Here is a 20,111-nt window from a genome sequence, read left to right on the forward strand (position 1 = left end):
AATTAATTTTTGAACTCCTCCAAAATAATTGTCTCTCTAAGAGCATTATATGTTTAATGTATTTTCAATGCCCTTATGCATCTATTAAAATTACTTTGTCTGAGCTTTTCAAACTCTATGTACATTTGACCAGGTTCCCTTCTTAGATTTCTAAAACATTGTCAGTAAGCTTCTGGTTCTAGCTCACATGCACTTAAGATGGCATTTTTCACCTCATTATACTCTGCAGATACCTCCTCCTCTGATGATGATGAAGCAAATACCTCACTCGTCTAACAACCAACTTTGTTTGGATCAACAAAACCCACATGGTCGCCAACCACTTCATTTGTTTAGCAACTTTCTCAAATGGAATGCAAAAGGCTCCCACGTCCTTCTCATTGAACTTAGTCAATGCTTGGACATATTTAAACAAATCCCCCATCAGGCCATTGCCTATGATGGTATTGCTCTCCATTGCTGTTCTCATCACTACTACTACTACTTTTCAACTCTACTTTGGCCATTTTACTAAGATTACAGTACCAACCTCTGAAGTTAAAAAAAAACTCTCGCTCTCCCTTTCTTCTGGCAGGGCCTTTCTTTCCTTTCCTTTTTGGTTTTCTTTTAATCATAATTCAACTTGTTTAATTTCGTTTTCTTTTGCCTCTAACTTGAGCTGTTTTATTTTCAATTCAATTTTCGGCATTTCCAAAGATTAAAATGGCATCCATGGCAATTGTAAATTCTATGCGATTGCCACAGTTATTTCCCCTTTCCTCATAGACACAGTCAACCCTAACTCTAGCTTGTCTGCCTATTCCAAAAGCTCTGCCCTTCTGTAAAGCTCCCAGTGTGACTTCTTCCACCCCCAGGAAACTCTTAGTGACTGAAAGAGCCATTGGGAGTGTTGCTGAACAAAGAGACCTTGGAGTGCAGGTTCATTGCTCCTTGAAAGTGGAGTCGCAGGTAGATAGGATAGTGAGGAAAGCATTTGGTATGCTTTCCTTTATTGGTCAGAGTATTGAGTAAAGGAGTTGGGAGGTCATGTTGTGGCTGTACAGGACATTGGTTAGGCCACTTTTGGAATATTGCATATAATTCTGGTCTCCTTCCTATCAGAAAGATGTTGTGAAACTTGAAAGGTTCAGAAAAGATTTACAACGATGTTGCCAGGGTTGGAGAATTTGAGCTATAGGGACAGGCTGAACAGGCTGGGGCTGTTTTCCCTGGAGTGTCAGAGGCGGAGGGGTGACCTTATAGAGGTTTACAAAATCATGAGGGGCATGGATAGGATAAATAGACAAAGTCTTTTCCCTGCGGTTGGGGAGTCCAGAACTAGAGGGCATAGGTTTAGGGTGAGAGGGGAAAAGATATAAAAGAGACGTAAGGGGCAACGTTTTCACACAGAGGGTGGTACCTGTATGGAATGAGTTGCCAGAGGATGTGGTGGAGGCTGGTACAATTGCAATATTTAAGAGGCATTTGGATGGGTATATGAATAGGAAGGGATTGGAGGGATATGGGCCAGGTGCTGGCAGGTGGGACTAGATTGGGTTGGGATATCTGGTCGGCATGGACGGGTTGGACCAAAGGGTCTGTTTCCATGCTGTACATCTCTATGACTCTATGACATACACATTAGCCAACCTCCAGTCTTCTGGCACCTCACCTGTGAAGTCAGGGAACTATAGACTGGTAAGCCTGACATTGGTGGTGGGCAGGTTGTTGGAGGGATTCCTGAGAGACAGGATTGACATGTATTTGGAAATTCAGGGACTGATTATGGAGAGTCAACATAGCTTTGTGCATAGGAAATCATGTTCTCACTAACTTGATTCAGTTTTATGAAAAAGTAGTGAAGAGGATCGATGAGGGCAGAGTGGCAGACGTGATCTATATGGACTTCATAAGGCATTTAACAAAGTTCCTCATGGTAGACTAGTTAACAATGTTAGATCACATGGAATACAGGGAGAACTAGCCATTTGGATACAGAACTGGCTCAAAGGTAAAAACAAAGGGTGGTGGCGGAGGGTTGCTTGTCCGACTGGAGGACTGTAACCAGTGGTGTGCCACAAGGTGGTGCTGGGTTCACTCCTTTTTGTCATTTGTATAAATGATTTGGATGTTAGTAAGTTTGCAGATGACACCAAAATTGGAGGTGTAGTGGACAGTGAAGGAGGTTACCTCAGATTACAACATGATCTTGATCAGATGGGCTAATGAGCCAAGCAGAGGCAGATGGAGTTTAACTTAGATAAATGTGAGGTGCTGCATTTTGGAAAGACAAATTAGGGCAGGACTTGTACACTTACTCGTAAGGTCCTGGGGAGTGTTGCTGAACAAAGACACTTTGGACTGCAGGTTCATAGATCCTTGCAAGTGGAGTCTCAGGTAGATAGGATAGTGAAGAAGTTTGGGGCTGTTTTCTCTGGACAATCGGAAGCTGAGGGATGACCTTATAGAGGTTTATAAAATCATGAGGGGCATGGATAGGTTGATGAGACAAGATATTTTCCCTATGTTGGGGAATTTCAGAAGTAGAGAGCATAGGTTTAAGCTGAGAGGGGAAAGATATAAAAGGCACCTAAGGGACAACGTTTTCATGCAAAGAGTGGTCTGTGTATGGAATGAGCTGCCAGTGGAAGTGGTGGAGGTTGGTACAATTACAACATTTAAAAGGCATCTGGACGGATATATGAATAGGAAGGGTTTAGAGGGATATCGGCCAAGTGCTGGCAACTAGGACTAGATTAGGTTAGGATATCTGTTCGGCATGGAGGAATTGGACTGAAGAGTCTGTTTCCATGCTGTACATCTTTATGATTGTCTCACATATTCTATTTAAATCAATCAACTTCAATACCTGAAATAAAAATACGCCAATACTCACCATTCATTGCCTTTGACTTCAATAATCCTAAAACCAACCTTGAATTAGAGATTTTGATCCTGACAAGAGCCCCCAGTTTGTTATGGATCAGACCAAACCCCCTCAAAATATATTAAGATGATAGTCTGCACCCTAACATTTTCTTATTTTAAAGGTGAAAGCTGGGCATTGCATTCCAGATACAATTCAATTTGTCAAACTACCAGTCTTGTAGCAAAACACATTTTATTTATCCACTATAATTAAAATACATCAAGATATAGGATTGGAATAACAACCCATTGGAAAATTTAAATAATAGATTATTTAATTACTAAACAGTAATTATTCTAGTCTAGTAACACCCTATAAATACATCCTTAGCAAAGGCAAATTCACAACAATACATTGTATTACGTAATTCTAAAAGCAGGAAGAGAACCCCAGCTTTTAGCTGTTACAGAGAGAGGAAAAACAGCTTCAACATCCAGTTGAAAGACCCCAGCAGCAACTGCTACTGAAAAACTAAACTGAAAGTCCTGGTTCTTTGGGAGCTTGACTCCCCCCATTCAGGCTGTTTCTATTGTTCCAACTGTTTTTAAAAAAGTCCTCACAAACTGTTTACTTTATTGCCTCTGAGTAGACTACTCACTACCTCTCTCTCAACCTTTCCTAATAAAAAGACCAGGACAAAATACCCCTCTTAAAGCCACAATATCATTACAAACTAAATCCATATTCAACCTAATCCTGATCAAGAAAGGATCATCAACAGCGTCTGCAACATCCACCACCCATTGAGACTACACCAATGGTATCACTACCAAGCAGAGGAACATCAAGAGTGCTACCAGCAAGTGACACAGCGTTAGCAACATTAAGCACATGACAACATCAGGAGCAACAGAGACAACATCACCTGTGCAGCGTGCCATCTCATCATTGAGAGTGATGAATGCCAAAATGACAAAATAGAGGCCTACTGCCTGAGCAATTCCCTGAATCATATTTTGAGTAAAGAAAACAAGCTTTATTAAACTCTTAAGCATTCTGATTATTTATTAAAGCTAGTTGTTATCCTTTAGTTCAGAAAAAGATAATTAAATAGTTTTTTTAGAAGAAAAGTATTTTTATTTTATATGATTTGTAATGAGTTAGAAACTGATTGTTAAAGGAATAAATATGCTGCAATGCCACATTCACTATCTCATAGTAGTTACTTAGAAGAACAATGTATATGGAAAGATGTAAGACTTATAAAGCTCTGGAATTTTTAGTGTGAAGTGACATTATTCATAACTTATGGGAACCAGAAGAGTTAATGCATTCCTTCTATATGACATAATTACTAATGCTACCAGAAACTGGCCTAGTTCCTTCTTTAAAGCCTTGCAGTCAGTGATAGGATGCCAATGGCTCATTAAGCACTACTTCTTTACTCAAAAATTAATAGCTGGTGTATAGCAACTTTCGATAAGACTTTACCCAGTGAATGTATGTTGTTTAATGACAATTTAACTTGGAGTAGCAGGTGAAGCTGGAATAACAGGTCTGAAAAATTAGAACAAAAAATGAGATCGTCAACTTGCTGCTTTTTAAAACATTTATTACTCGGTGATGGTGGTGCAAAGTTGTACCATGTCTAACAGACCGCAAATTCCCTTCCCACGTGGTTAAAGATGCCCTCCAACGCATCCCGCACCTCCGCCCTCAGACCCCACCCCTCCAACCGTAACAATGACAGAACGCCCCTGGTGCTCACCTTCCACCCTACAAACCTTCGCATAAACCAAATCATCCGCCGACATTTCTGCCACCTCCAAACAGACCCCACTACCAGGGATATATTTCCCTCCCCACCCCTTTCCGCCTTCCGCAAAGACCGTTCCCTCCGTGACTACCTGGTCAGGTCCACACCCCCAAACAACCCACCCTCCAATCCTGGCACTTTCCCCTCCACCGCAGGAACTGTAAAACCTGCGCCCACACCTCCTCCCTCACCTCTATCCAAGGCCCTAAAGGAGCCTTCCACATCCATCAAAGTTTTACTTGCACATCCACTAATATCATTAATTGTATCCGTTGCTCTCGATACGGTCTCCTCTACATTGGGGAGACTGGGCGCCTCCTAGCAGAGCGCTTTAGGGAACATCTCCGGGACACCCGCACCAATCAACCAAACCGCCCCGTGCCTCAACATTTCAACTCCCCCTCCCACTCTGCCGAGGACATGGAGATCGTGGGCCTCCTTCACCGCCGCTCCCTCACCACCAGACGCCTGGAGGAAGAACGCCTAATCTTCCGCCTCGGAACACTTCAACCCCAGGGCATCAATGTGGACTTCAACAGTTTCCTCATTTCCCCTTCCCCCACCTCACCCTGGTTCTAAACTTCCAGCTCAGTAACTGTCCCCTTGACTTGCCCGGACTTGTCCTACCTACCTATCTTCTTTTCCACCTATCCACTCCACCCTCTCCTCCTTGACCTATCACCTTCATCCCCTCCCCCACTCACCATTGTACTCTATGCTACTCTCTCCCCACCCCCACCCTCCTCTAGCTTATCTCTCCATGCTTCAGGCTCACTGCCTTTATTCCTGATGAAGGGCTTTTGCCCGAAACGTTGATTTCGAAGCTACTTGGATGCTGCCTGAACTGCTGTGCTCTTCCAGCACCACTAATCTAGAATCTGGTTTCCAGCATCTGCAGTCATTGTTTTTACCTGTACGGCACATATGTATCTATATGATACATATGGTTCTCGCAATCTCTAGTCATTTAATCTACCGTACTTCAGCCTTTTGGTATATCATTCTATTCTTTCATGTAGTTGTCTCGTTTCCTTTTGAAAGTGCCCAAGTTGCCTCAATCACTGGCTGCGATGCCAAGTTCCACATTCTAACCACTCTAGTTAAAAAAAACTCCTCTATTTCCATTGGAATTATTAGTAGTATCATGTTTTTATAGTTATATTATCTCCATGTTATATTCTCTCCACATTTCTCCTTCACCTATTCAGAATTGTCCAGGCTTCTTTTTTCCGAAAGAGTATGCCATGGATTTGGTCCTTTTTTAAATTAAAAAAAACTGTCGTTGTAGGAGTTGGTGTTATCCTTTTAGCCATAGGGTGAAATTTGGAAGTGAGCAGCACTTGAAAAATTAAAATTAATTCACTTACATTGTCAACAGATATCTTGCGCCTGCGCACTGGCGAAAGGGGACACCGCGGACGCATGCGTGTTGGCTGCGTTGTCGGTGGGACATTGAGGGGACAGGCGGCGGTGAGTGACAGACGGTGAGTACCGGACATCGGAATTCTCAGTCCGCAATTATACTGTCGGTTTGCTTGAGGTACGTTTAAATGTGACTATCTTCTTTTTCGGTTGATGAGGGGATGCGCTGTCACCCTGTGCCCTCCAGGGACCCGGAGCTCGAGCCCCCAAGACAGTTGGAGCCGCGCCACCCGTCTTGGTGCAAAATGTGGAGTTTGAGCAAGGACCTTAGCGGATTTTTTGTTGCATTAAGACTGTATTGTAAATTGATAAGTGCACACTGATAATTGCTGCTTTGTAGCAGGCTGGGATTTGCTTGCTCTGTTGTCAGTTGCTTGGAATTAGACTTCATTTTTGTGTTGGAAAATGTGCATATTCTCATTGCGTTGCATGTTCGGTTGGATATTGGATTTTCGTTGATGTTCTGGGTGTTGCAACAAATCGCAAAGTGAAGCCTTCAACGTTTGAAACTGTTGCTACAATTTGAGGGTATTTTGAAATGTAAGACGGATGATCGTATTCAAGTAAATACTGTCATCAATAACATTACGTTTGTGGAGATTTTATGTTCACATTATCAGTGTAACTTAAAGACATAAAAATTAGTTGTTGCCCGAACTTGTGCTACAACATTCCTGTTACTTTAGGTATCGTTTGTTATGTAACACCGACTCTTTGTAGAGGAAGAACAACAGGAAACTGCTGTTAACTTAACAGGGGAAATCAAACTTTTGTGCTAAGTGTCACTTAATAAATTAAGCCCAGGATGTTATTGCTGAGAAATGCCAATGTTTCTGAGAGAATTGACTGCCTATTGAAGCATAAAACTAACAGTTCTTGTTGTGGGTTCAGTTAGATCAACTAATCTTCTCTCCTTCCACGTCCAATACACGTGCACACACCCTGCAAAGTGCCAAATATTGAGGCTCCATTTCTTCGTTATTCACAACCAACATTGCTAAACTCAAAATGCTGATCAAAGTGACTTCTTTTAAAAGCTTGCTTATTTGCAGCTAAGGCAGTCTAAGCAGTTCAAACTTTTTGCTAAGGAACAAATTTAACTGTGACTTGGATTTGAGTCTTTAGCAGCTGTCCTTCAATGCTGTAATCGTCCTCTAGTACAAGGAGAAAAGACAATTATGCAGGTATTGTCTACATGATCCAGTAAACAATGTAATGGTATTATATTTCATAAATCTTTAAATTTAAGCACGATTTATAGTTGGTACAAGCTTGAATCCATGCTTGTCTAATTCTATATTATGCTGTTCATTATAGAATTCATCAGTGCTGTGGAAGCTTTGCATTGTTATAATGTAACACTGACAAAACAACTACGATCAAGCGATTGGGTAGTGGCACCCTTGTCACTGTGCACATTTTGCAGGACTGCCATTTGACAATGCAGACTGTTTCTTTTCATATTGGTAAACGGACAAAGTATTTTCCCTGGGGTGGAGTCGTCCAGAACTAGAGGGCATAGGTTTAGGGTGTGAGGGGAAAGATATGAGAGACCTAAGGGGCAAGTTTTTCACGCAGAGGGTGGTGTGTGTGTGTGTAATGAGCTGCCAGAGGAAGTGTTGGAGGCTATTATAATCGCAACATTTAAGAGGCATCTGGATGGGTATCTGAATAGGAAAGGTTTGGAGGTATATGGGCCGGGTGCTGGCAGGTGGGACTAGATTACGTTGGGTTATCTAGTCAGCATGGATGAGTTGGACCGAAGGGTCTGTTTCTGTGCTGTACATCTCTATGACTCTATATAATGGATCTTCTTGAATTCTTGTCAAAACTCACTTAATCCCTTTTGTCCATCATCCATGCCCTTGCTTACTGCAGTGGCTCCTTGATAAACAATAAAATATAACACATTAAAATTCTCAAATTTATTTTCAGATCCTTCCAAGACTTCAATCCTTTCCAATTCTGTTGTTGTTCCAGTTCTGTAAGCTTCTCAGATCTGTGCTCCTCCAATTTTGGGTTCCCTGACCATCCCCAAATTTAGTTTCTCCACCATGTTATTCAGCTTGTAGTATTTTGGATTGGAGAGAATTGACTGTTTGTGGTTATAAAAAGAAATCCTGGCTTTCCAAAAACAAATGCTGACTGTCAATAATATAAAATAACTGTTTTTTAAAAAATTTTGGTTCTTGTGTCTAATTTCCCAAAATCCAAGTGGAAGTTAGGCTAGTAATGATGGAACTTATTCTCTGGTTTCTCCAATGTGACATTATATACACTACATGGTCAATATGTCACTGTTTTTATTTGGCCTTTTTTGTTGTTACTGGGTTGTCCTGCTTGAGGATGTTGCACGTAACATTAGTTCTGACATTCATGCATTGGAGCAGGAGTAGGCCTTCCAGCCCTTTTTTAAAAAAAACATTCCCCCAGCTGCTGCTTGTTTGGTTTTTTCAACTTGCAACATTTTTAAAATCATTTTTCTAACTCAGAAGCTGAGTGAGCTATTTCATTTGATGTCATCTGTGTAGGGTGCCCTTTTATATCCTCACCTCAGTAAATAACATTATAATAGTACAGTTCATTAATGTTCCCTCCTTAATGTTGTTGAGTGAAATGCAAGTGATCTAAGTATCACATTCCTCTTGGTGTTAAATTTCAGTGGTGATTCAGAAACAACAAAACCATGTTGTGTAGAGTGGGGTGTGATGACCCAAATTTAATATCACCTCTACTTGAGTTACTAGTGCTGACACTAACTTTTCTTTTGTCAATACCTTATTTCAATTTCATTCCCCCTGAAAATTCAGAAACCAGTACAATTTACATTTGTGGTTTTTTTTTAAATTTGCATGTTTTATACCATAAGAAATGGGACCACAAGTTAGGCCGTTCAGCCCCTTGAATCTGCCCTGCCATTTAACCATTGACAGGCAGGAGGCTGGAAGGTCACAGCAAGCCAGGCAGCATCAGGAGGTGGAGCAGTTGACGTTGCAAGTGAAACCCTTCAGGACTGCGGGTGGGTGTCAGGAGAGTTGCAGTTCTGCACTCACCCCCAGTCCCAAAGAGGGGTCACACCTGGAATGTCGACTTCACCTCCTAATGTGCCTGGCTTGCTGTGTTCTTCCAGCCTAATGCCTGTCTACCTTGGATTCCAGCATATGCAGTTTCTTTTTTTTGTCTCCTGGCATTCAATCATGGCTGGTAAGTTTCTCAAGGAGAAAGTGAGGACTGCAGATGCTGGAGATTAGAGTCAAAAAGTGAGGCACTAGAAAATCACAGGAATTCCTGATGAAGGGCTTATGCCCAAAACATAGATTCTCCTGCTTCTTGGATGCTGCCTGTCCTGCTGTGCTTTTCCAGTACCACACCATTGACTCTGATAAGTTTCTCAACTCCATTCTCCCACTTTATCCCTGGAACCCTTGATCCCTTTTATAATCAGATACCTATCTATCTCTAAATATACTCTGACTATATACAAAATATACTGGATATTTAGTGTCCTATTTTGTTCCATCTAAGACTGGATATTAAAATATGAATTGTTTTTGGTTTTCCTTGTTTTCTACTCAGACACATCTCTGTTGCAAAGGTTTTTGGCTGTTTTGCAAAGTATATTCCAATACCCTCCCTTCCTCTTGTCAAATGACATATCTTTTTGTGTCAGAAGCACTAAACTCAATTTGCTGTGCAGAATTACTTCAGTAAGGCGTTCAACAAGGTTCCCCATGGGAGACTGATTATCAAGGTTAGATCCCATGGAATACAGGGAGAACTAGCCATTTGGATACAGAACTGGCTCAAAGATAGAAGACAGAGGGAGGTGGTGGACGGTTGTTTTTCAGACTGGAGGTCTGTGACCAGTTGAGTGCCACAAGGATCGGTGCTGGGCCCTCTACTTTTTATCATTTACATAAATGATTTGGATGCGAGCATAAGAGGTACAGTTAATAAGTTTGCAGATGACACCAAAATTGGAGGTGAAGTGGACAGCAAAGAGGGTGACCTCAGATTACAACAGGATCTTGATCAGATGGGCCAATGGGCTGAGAAGTGGCAGATGGAGTTTAATTCAGATAAATGCGAGGTGCTGCATTTTGGGAAAGCAAATCTTAGCAGGACTTATACACATAATGGTAAGGTCCTAGGGAGTGTTGCTGAACAAAGAGACCTTGGAGTGCAGGTTCATAGCTCCTTGAAAGTGGAGTCGCAGGTAGCTAGGATCGTGAAGAAGGTGTTTGGTATGCTTTCCTTTATTGGTCAAAGTATTGAGTACAGGAGTTGGGAGGTCATGTTGTGGCTGTGCAGGACATTGGTTAGGCCACTGTTGGAATATTGCGTGCAGTTCTGGTCTCCTTCCTATCAGAGCAATGTTGTGAAACTTGAAAGTGTTCAGAAAAGATTAACAAGGATGTTGCCAGGGTTGGAGGATCTGAGCTACTGGGAGAGGCTGAACAGGCTGGGGCTGTTTCCCCTGGAGTGTCGGATGCTGAGAGGTGACCTTATAGAAGTTTACAAAATTATGAGGGGCACGGATAGGATAAGTAGACAAAGTCTTTTCCCTGGGGTCGGGGAGTCCAGAACTAGAGGGCATAGGTTTAGGGTGAGAGGGGAAAGATATAAAAGAGACCTAAGGGGTAACTTTTTCAGAGTGGTACATGTATGGAATGAGCTGCCAGATGAAGTGGTAGAGGCTGGTACAATTGCAATATTTAAGAGGCATTTTGATGGGTATATGAATAGGAAGGGTTTGGAGGGATATGGGCCAGGTGCTGGCAGGTGGGACTAGATTGGGTTGGGATATGTGGTTGGCATGGACAGGTTGGACCGAAGGGTCTGTTTCCGTGCTGTACATCTCTGACTCTAAGTCTGATTTGTAATACAGTGCACTCCTTTCTTATTAAACAGAGACATAGAATGCCTGTAGCAAAAGAAATCTTATTTAATAAGTAACACTGACCATTTTCCTAAACTTTCACCATATAACCGCCCTAACATCCAACTTCCCCATGTACTTCCAGTTAAACGATATAATTTCCCATTTTGAAAATCTTTTTTAAAAAAAAATTGCATCTCTTATAGCATTTTCCTGACCAGCAGACATCTGAGTGATTTAAAGCCAACAAAGTACTTTTGAAGTGTAATCATTGTAATTTAGGAAATGTGGCAACCAGTTTGTGGAAGGTTGCTTCCACAACAAAAATGTGATACTAATCAGGTAATTGTTTTTGAGATATTAATTGTGCAATAAATATTGACCACAGCACAGAGAGAACTTCATATTGTGCCGTAGGATCATTTATGTCTACTTGAAGAGGCAGATGAGCTTAATGTCTCCTCTTTAAACAGACAGCTTTTCTGACAGTGCAGCATTAATTCAGCATTACAGTATCAGCCTCTGTTTTGTGCCCTGGAATGGGACTTGAATTAGGAAACATCTGATCAAATTGATAGTGCTATCAACTGAGCCAGGGCTGTCAGTTAGTGTTTTGAAGAAAAATTATTGTCATTATTGGTTCTTAGTTGTTTGCAACAACATCCTGGAAATTAATATTTAACCCCTGGAAACTCCAGAAGGGTTGATCACCCAATTGGAACATTTGTTTTTATTCTAATTAAGTCACAAGTCTACATTCCTTCTGATGTTTTCTTTCTAGAAGAAAATAATTGAAAAGTGAACTGTTGGCAAACCCTGTATCAAGTATTGAATTTTTAAATTTATTCACAGATCATGAACAGCGCTTGTCCCTAACTGCCTTTAAGAAGATGATGTGACTTTTTTTGACTGCTAGGCAATTTCTTATGACAGAACAAAAAAATGTGTTGCTGGAAAAGCGCAGCAGGTCAGGCAGCATCCAAGGAGCGGGAGAATCGACGTTTCGGGCATAAGCCCTTCTTCAGGAATGAGGAAGGTGTGCCTAGCAGGCTAAGATAAAAGGTAGGGGGGAGGGGTGTTGGGAATGTGATAGGTGGAAGGAGGTTAAGGTGAGGGTGATAGGCCGGAGAGGGGGTGGGGGCGGAGAGGTCAGGAAGAAGATTGTAGGTCAAGAAGGCGGTGCTGAGTCCGAGGGTTGGGACTGAGATAAGGTGGGGGGTAGGGGAAATGAGGAAGCTGGAGAAATCTGGATTCATCCCTTGTGGTTGGAGGGTTCCTAGATGGAAGATGAGGTGTTCTTCCTCCAGGCGTTGTGTTGCCATGGTCTGGTGATGGAGGAGGCCAAGGACCTGCATGTCCTTGGCAGAGTGGGAGGGGGAGTGAGTGTTCAGCCACGGGGCAGTTGGGTTGCTTTGTGCGGGTGTCCCAGAGGTGTTCTCTGAAATGTTCCACAAGTAGGCGGCCTGTCTCCCCAATGTATAGGAGGCCACACCGGGTGCAGCAGATGTGGTAAATGATGTGTGTGGAGGTGCAGGTGAATTTGTGACAGATATGGAAGGATCCCTTGGAGCCTTGGAGGGAAGTGAGGGGGGGAGGTGTGGGCGCAAGTTTTGCATTTCTTGCGGTTGCAGGAGAGGTTGCCAGGAGTGAAGATTGGGTTGGTCGGGGGTGTGGACCTGATGAGGGAGGCATGGAGGGAATGGTCTTTCCGGTTCGCTGATAGGGTAGGGGAGGGAAATATATCCCATCACCAAGGATATATTTCCCGGCACCTTCCCCTGCAACCGCAAGAAATGCAAAACTTGCGCCACACCTCCCCCCTCACTTCCTACCAAGGCCCCAAGGGATCCTTCCATATCCGTCACAAATTCACCTGGACCTCCACACACATTTTACTCCATCCGCTGCACGTGATGTGGCCTCCTCTACATTGGGGAGACAGGCCGTCTACTTGCGGAACGTTTCAGAGACCACCTCTGGGACATCCGCACCAACTGCCCCGTGGCTGAGCATTTTAACTCCCCCTCCCACTCTGCCAAGGACATGCAGGTCCTTGGCTGCCTCCATCGCTAGACCATGGCAACACAACGCCTGGAGGAAGAGCGCCTCATCTTCCGCCTAGGAACCCTCCAACCACAAGGGATGAATGCAGATTTCTCCAGCTTCCTCATTTCCCCTCCTCCTCTCCCCCGCCAACCCCCCACCCCCACCTTATCTCAGTCCCAACCCTCGCACTCAGCACTGTCTTCTTGATCTGCAATCTTCTTTCCGGCCTATCACCCTCACCTTAACCTCCTTCGACTTATCGCATTCCCAACGCCCCTCCCCCAAGTCCTTCCTCCCTACCTTTTATCGTAGCCTGCTAGGCATACCTTCCTCATTCCTGAAGAAGGGCTTATGCCCAAAACGTCAATTCTCCTGCTCCTGGGATGCTGCCTGACATGTTGCGCTTTTTCAACTCTGATCTCCAGCATCTGCAGTCCTCACTTTCTCCCATTTCTGAAGACAGTTAAGTTGACCACATTACTGTGGCTGTGGAGTCACATGTACTCAGACAAAGTAAGGATGCCTGATTTGCCTTCAGGGTTCTACTAAACTAAATTTTTAAGATAATCTGGTACTTCTCTGGTTATAAAACCTCTGCTGTGGGCTTTGAACTATTATCTGAACCATTGGTCTAGTCCTCTAGTACATAGTCACTGGATTACTAGTACATAGGATGGCAGCATAATGACTACTGACACTTGAAGTACCATGTACAGTTTGATTGTCACATTATACAAAAATGAGAGAAGCACTGGAAGGTTACAAGACCGGGTGATACCAAAATGAAATTATACCATTTGGGAAGAAAGAACAGGCTGTGTCTCTTTTCACTTGACCTAACAGAAGTTTTTAATAATGTAAAAGGTTTTCACTTGTGAGGAAAAACAAAATTAAAGGCCAATAACAGGTGTTGGCTTGAAATCCAGAAAAATTCAAAAGAACCTCTCTTCCTGAGAGTGGGGAGAATGTGGAACTTGCTACATGTGGAAGGTGGTTGGACAAAATCATATAGTTTTAAGGGAAAGCTAGATTTAACACCCACAAGAAGAAAGTAGAAGGTTATGTGGATAAAGTTAAAAGGCAGAGAATACAAAGAGGCCAAAGGGGTCATCAAGACCAAAATAGGCTAGCCAGACTGACTGACCTATCTTTGCAGTGGATGATGTAAATCCCTGTCAAGTGATCATAAGGTCTGTGCTTCATCTTCAGAGATTGGATTTAGACCATTGTTCAAGATTCCTGCTTTTATCCCAGTTAGTGATAATGAAGCAGTAGTGATATAGATTGAAGTTTAAGATGATATGGCTTGGAGGGGATCTTGCATGTGGTGGTGTTGGGTAGAGAGAGAAGTGCAGAGGAGTGTATCCCAGAGATTGGGGCCTAGGGAACTGAGGGTATGGCCAACAATTGTGGAGCGATTGAAATCCAAAAAACTCCAAGAGAAGCACAGATATTTCTGAGGGAAATGGGCCAGAGGACATTACCGTCTGGGAACTTCAAGGTGGGCATCCTTGGAAGAGACTTTGCAGTAACTGCATAATTGGGGAGGAATTTGCAAACAAGGATATGAATTTTAAAATTTGTACAAAATGCTACTTAAAGTCAAAGTATTGCTTGATCAGTTTCCAGTGTAGGTCAGCGAGTGCAGGTGTGATAAATGAATGGGACATAGCAAGGGTTAAGATGAGCAGTAGAACTTTGGATGTTCTAAAGTTTAAAAAGACAGATATTCAAGTATTCTTACAACAGATTAATAACATTGTCATTTTATGCTTCTATTTGCACTATTCACAAAGAGACTTTGATACACTTAAGTGGGCAAAACTGGCATATGTGTTTCAGTCCAGGATTTTGTTGAGCAATCCATCTTGGGACATTAAAAAGGACAGCGTAAAGTATATTTTAAGTGGTGTAAAGCTGGCAGCTGTGGAATTCAAGATTTAGGCATTCAAGTACACATGGAACACATTTGAAGGACAGACTAGCCTACTCCTGCCGCTAATTCCGATGTTTCTAGGGGATGAAGTCCTAGACAAGAGGGCATAACCTTAAAGTCAGAGCCAGATGATTTAGACAAGAAGTTTGGAAGCATCTCTGTATACAAAGTTGCTGGATGTGTGGAATTATAGCAAGAGATAATTGCTAACACAATTAATTTTAAATCTGAACCTTTCTTCCTAATTGATGCTAACAAGGGAGAGGGACTCAAAGCGGTTGGGTGGAGTTGGGATGCTGAATGCCATTGTCCTGTTACATTGTTCCTGACTGAGCTTGTTATATCACTGTGCAGTGTGGCATACAGGTAGCAAAACATGTTCTCTTTGAGGCTGGATTTGGGGAGAGGATGAGTTAATAGGCTATAACGTAAGGACAGACTACATAATATTCTACTTGATGTTCTATTATGCCATTAGCACTTGGACCACACAAATAAAAGTGGTGGTAGTGTTGCACAGCAGGCCAGTCCACATTTTTAAAGAGGAGTGTGGATTTCACAGTTCACTCGTAATGGTGAATTACTTCCCAAGAACTGCATGCAGATTTTCAAAGCAGGAACCCACCCAACGCATCAGGGTTATCTTTTTCAAGCAGTTTCTGTTTGGGACCATATTGAGACATCAGAAATTACAGTGTAGATCACAAGTATGTTGCTAGTGCAGGGAAGCATAAATATTTAAAGGAAATTTTGAAACATTGTGCTGTTTTAGAGTCAGTCATATCGATCCAATTCGTCCATGCCAACCAAGTTTCCCAATATAAACTAGTCCCACCTTGCTTGCGTTTAGCCTGTATCCCTCTCAACCTTTCCTATTCTTGTACTTCTCTAAATGTCTTTTAAATGTTGTAACTGTGCTTGCATTTACCACTTCCCTTGACAGTTCATTCCATATACAAATCATCCTCTGAATGAAAAGATTGCCTCTCGTGTCCCTTTTTAAATCTTTCTCCTCTCGTCTTAAAAAATGCCCCATTGTTTTAAACTTCCCTAGGAAAAAGATCTTTGCTATTAACCTGATCTCTGCTCCCTCATGATTTTATAAACCTCTGTAAGGTCACCGCTCAACTTTCTTCGCTCCAGGGAAAAGTCTCAGCCTATCTAGCCTCTCCGTATAATTCAAGCTCTCCAGTTGCAGCAAAAGCCTTGTAAATCTTTTCTGAACCTTCTCAAATTTAATGATATCTTTCCTATAGCAGAGCAACTAGAACTAGACACAATACAGTCTGTTCTGATATAATGTGGTAGTTCCGTTCTCATGCCATTCTCACATCATAAGAAATATGGCCAGGATTGCATTATAGACCATACAGATAAGGAAAGTTCGTGTTCTACAAATGTGTAAATTCTTTAATTGCATTAAAGTCAATTCGCCTTGACGAAACACCTTTTATAGCAGAACTGACTGTACTCCGAAAGTGGCCTCACTAACCTCTGTACAGTTTCAACATGATGTCCCAACTGCTATACTCAGTGATCTAACCAATGAAGTCAAGTGTGCTAAACACCATTTGGAGTACTGTGTCTACCTGTGAAGCAAGTTTGAAAGGACTATGCACCTGATTCCTAGATCTCTCTGTTCAGTAGCACTACCCAGGGACCTACCATAAATTGTATAAGCGCTGCCCTTGTTTGCCTTACCAAAATGCAATCCCTTGTGTTTATTCATATTGAAGAACAATCACTTAGGACTTCTCTGCGACTCTGAACACATTCAGTATTATAGGTCTTATAGAACAACTTTGAGCTCGTTCCAGGAACAGTCTTTTAAATTCTGTTAGAAAGAATATCAAAAAAACATGTAGTCTTCTTCCTTGGTCATCATCCAGTTAATCATGTTAAAAATAGTCATGGTCACACAGAGCAGAAACAAACCTTTCAGTCCAACCTGTCCACGCTAACCAGACATTCCAATCTGACTTAGTCCCATTTGACAGCGTTTGGCCCATATCCCTCCAAACCCTTCCTATTCATATATCCATCCAAATGTCTTTTACATGTTGTAGTTGTGCCTGCCTCCACCGTTTCCTCTGGCAGCTCATTCCATTCACACACCACCCTCTTCATGAAAACGTTGTCCCTTGGGTCCCTTTTAAATCTTTCCCCTCTCAACTTAAACCTATGCCCTCTACCTCTGGACTCTCCCACCTTAGAAAAAAGACTTTGCTGATTCACCCTACCCATGCCCCTCATAATTTTATAAACCTCAATAAGATTACCCCTCAGCCTTTGCAACAGGAAAGAAAAGCCCCAGCCTAACCAACCTCTGCCTATAAGTCAAATTGTCCATACTCAGCAATGTCCTTGTAAATGTTTTATGTGAAGCCTGTCAACCATGGCCTTGATTTTCCACTGGACAGTGTTATTATGGCTGGATTAGTGGTGCTGGAAGAGCACAGCAGTTCAGGCAGCATCCAACGAGAATGCTGCCTGAACTGCTGTGCTCTTCCAGCACCACTAATCCAGTATTTGATTTTCAGCATCTGCAGTCATTGTTTTTACAGTGTTATTATGGCATCTTAGATAGAAGCTATGCATGGGGACCTGTGCAATTCCCAGCGTAGCACACTCCAGACAAATTGCCTGTGAAGTTGAATATTTCTTCGGGCATTTCTTATACATATGGAATACTGCAAATGTCTCCATTTAAGTTTGTTGGAGTTGAGGAGATTAACAGGTGATTTGGTCTTCAAAATTTGGAATAGATAAGAATGCAGTGAATAGAAGACTGATTCTAGATCCATGAGAGAGATCAAATATAGCTGTAAGATCTTTGACTGAAAACAGGAGAAACATTTTTCCCCTGTAAATGATAGTGAGACTGTTGAATACGCCACTGAAGTCAGTGATTGGCAGAAACCAGGAATTAAAGATATTTAAGATTTAAATTATAAGGTTGATTGAAGCAAAGTGCAATAAATGGTGGAGGAACAGGTACATGGTTTAAGGATATTCTGTGCCAAATAACCATCAACATGATGGTTGTGTCTAATCACCTGTTTCTATTTGGTAATTGCTATAGCAATTTTATACTTAAAAATCATATTCACTGAACATATGGGAAGAAGCTAACATTTGACAAGACTTGGGTACAAACCAAGGATCAAAATAAGCTTTTTGTCTTGAGGGCTACTGTTTGATTTTCTGGGGCAACTTTTTCATTCGCTCCAACGTATTCATTAAATGATGCTGTTTCGTAGTAACAAAGCTGCCTTTGTGTTGACATGAAGGATTTGGACATACTTATAAGAGAGCCTAAAAAAAATCAATATTCCCAATATCAACCTCCATTTAACTTAAAGCCACAACCTACCAGGAGAGCATTAATTTCCTGGACACAACAATGTTAAATGTGTACAAGGTAACAGACCTGAGTTAATAAAGGAAATTTTCAAAATAATTGACATGTTTTTACACGTAAGCCATCACCATAAACACCTTCAGCAGAATGAAGAGGACACAGCTAATGAGTTTCCATTGTACATGTGTGAAGTTGAAATATTTTAGCAAGGCCATTCAAACCCTATTTCCTGCATTTTGGATCTCAATCTGAGACTTAAGTTTAACAATTGATAGTGTTCATTACAGTAGGACCCACTGCATTTTTACCAAATATAGTAAGTCCTCAACACAAGAAGGCCCATACTAGATATTTCGCATTCATTTGCAAGGATTAACTATCATAGTGATTTGAGGTTTTCTTGGATCACAGTTAGCTGAATATTCTTTTGCTGACCAATTTAAAACTTTTTGGTTGCCTTTGTAGTCTCCTTATGCTGTCATAATCCTCTTGCAACCCATTCCACTCCTCTTCAAACCATCTTGCGTCATTTTCAACATCATGCAAATGGGATACTTCATTCTGTTCTCATCGCTTGTGCTGCTGCTTCAGCCTCCTCACTACTACCAGGGCTCCTGCATTTCTTAGCCATTGGTTCTCGCATGTTCACTCTCTTGCTCTTGGTTTCATAGCTTCAGACCCTCCATTCTGGCTTTTCTTTCACTTCAGTTTTGCCTTTGATTAAAATTGCCAGTGATGAATTCTTAGGCTGTAACCAAATATAATTTTAACATTACTAACAAATGCCTTTATAGTGTAAATATAATGTTCAGATAAAAATGCCACACTCAGTCCCTGCCAATCTGTGCAAAAAAGATTGTTTTGTGAATATCAATTCAAGAAAATGCTTTTGTTGTTTTCTATACTGTGATAAGCGAGTTTAAGATATGTTAAATAGTTCTTAAAAACAGCTGCCATTCTCGCAGTGTAATCACGTTCTCCTTTACAACAATCAGCACAGAATTTGTTCTGCATACTTCCCTGGTGTACTGCCAGAAATTGATCAGCCAGTGAGCTTGCTGAGTAACTTAATTGAGCCTAGATACCCTTAGCTAAGCTTCCATTTTATGCTTGTACATACTTGAGTTCCTATGCAGTTATTTATATATAATACCTTTTTATTTAATATTAATCCTGAATTAACCAGAGAGAATACACTGTTAACTTTTGTGTTAAAAGCACTATATTGCATTGTAATTGGTTTTATGGGCTAGATTAGTTACATGCGAGGTTGTAGTACAACAAATTTACCCAAGGTCAGAACCTCCGTATGATGCAGTAAGGTATTTGCACCATGACCCAATGAACAAATAATCCTGTGTTGCAGTTTTTTTTTGCAGCTTTTTAAAATAATGATTTGTTTTAGTTTGATATTGGAGGTGAGCGTGGAAATGTGGAGTTAAGTTTTTAAAATATTGTTTTAATGCTGTGTTGCTGTTTGGTACCAAAGCACAAGCCAGGAAATGTGATGTACCCTTCTTAATCTAGGTTTTCCAACTAAGTGAAATAATGTTTGGCAGCAAGATTACAATTGGAAACCTATTTGGCCGTGATCCTGGCTTAAAAATATGAGGAAAGAAACAAAAGCACTGAAAGCATTCAGTACTTCTGTTAACGTTTCTGATGGAAATATATTAAATTATTATAAATTATTATAACTTTCAGAATTTCAAAATGAAGTGGATGTATTGTGGTCAAAAGTAGGAAGGGAAAACGTGCAGAGGAAGCGTGAATAAAATCATTTTCTCAGTTAAGTGTGGCTGG

At 41.5% G+C, this 20,111-nt stretch overlaps 1 protein-coding gene across 2 annotated transcripts in view; it reads left to right on the top strand.

Moving 5' to 3' along the window:
- The first annotated feature begins 6,069 nt into the window (after positions 1–6,069).
- tbc1d24 (TBC1 domain family, member 24) overlaps positions 6,070–20,111 on the top strand; it is a 44,261-nt gene continuing 30,219 nt past the window's right edge. Inside the window, exon 1 of one of the 2 annotated variants that reach the window (XM_072559700.1) lies at positions 6,070–6,148. The gene's annotated coding sequence lies outside the window, so the exon portion shown is untranslated. Of the gene's footprint in view, positions 6,149–6,184; positions 6,205–20,111 lie in introns of those variants that run through there. The other variant, XM_072559701.1, reaches the window with a different exon arrangement.

The sequence above is a fragment of the Chiloscyllium punctatum genome, chromosome 40, assembly GCF_047496795.1.
Source record: "Chiloscyllium punctatum isolate Juve2018m chromosome 40, sChiPun1.3, whole genome shotgun sequence".
NCBI lineage: Eukaryota > Metazoa > Chordata > Chondrichthyes > Orectolobiformes > Hemiscylliidae > Chiloscyllium > Chiloscyllium punctatum.